Source organism: Rhinoderma darwinii, chromosome 1 (assembly GCF_050947455.1).
Source record: "Rhinoderma darwinii isolate aRhiDar2 chromosome 1, aRhiDar2.hap1, whole genome shotgun sequence".
In the NCBI taxonomy this organism is placed as follows: Eukaryota; Metazoa; Chordata; class Amphibia; order Anura; family Rhinodermatidae; genus Rhinoderma; species Rhinoderma darwinii.
In genome coordinates, this window is record NC_134687.1 from 263,503,692 (window position 1) to 263,504,057 (window position 366).

Below are 366 nucleotides of genomic sequence, written 5' to 3' on the forward strand. Positions count from 1 at the left end.
TGCTAGTACCAGTGTGGGAGACAGTCTGGGATTCCGTGGTGCTGTAGACTCGTTGTTTGCCATTTAGATTTTGTTTCACAATCGATTAAAAAAGGAGTTTGGACTAAAACATTAAAAGTCAATGGCCATTCTATGCTGAATGTACCTTCTCTCGTCAGATCACATTCAGCATAGAATGGCCATTGACTTTTAATCCAAACTCCTTTTTTAATCGATTGTGAAACAAAATCTAAACGACATAATAAAAAGTCAACAGCACCATTGCTTCCCAGACAGTCTCCCACACTGGTACTAGCAAGGACTTAAGCTGTGTAACTTCTGCAATCTGATGAAAGCAGGCACATTCAGCTTAGAAAGGCCATTGAC

At 40.2% G+C, this 366-nt stretch overlaps 1 pseudogene; it reads right to left on the reverse strand.

Moving 5' to 3' along the window:
* Window positions 1-247: 247 nt before the first annotated feature.
* Window positions 248-366, reverse strand: LOC142706910 (5S ribosomal RNA; annotated as a pseudogene).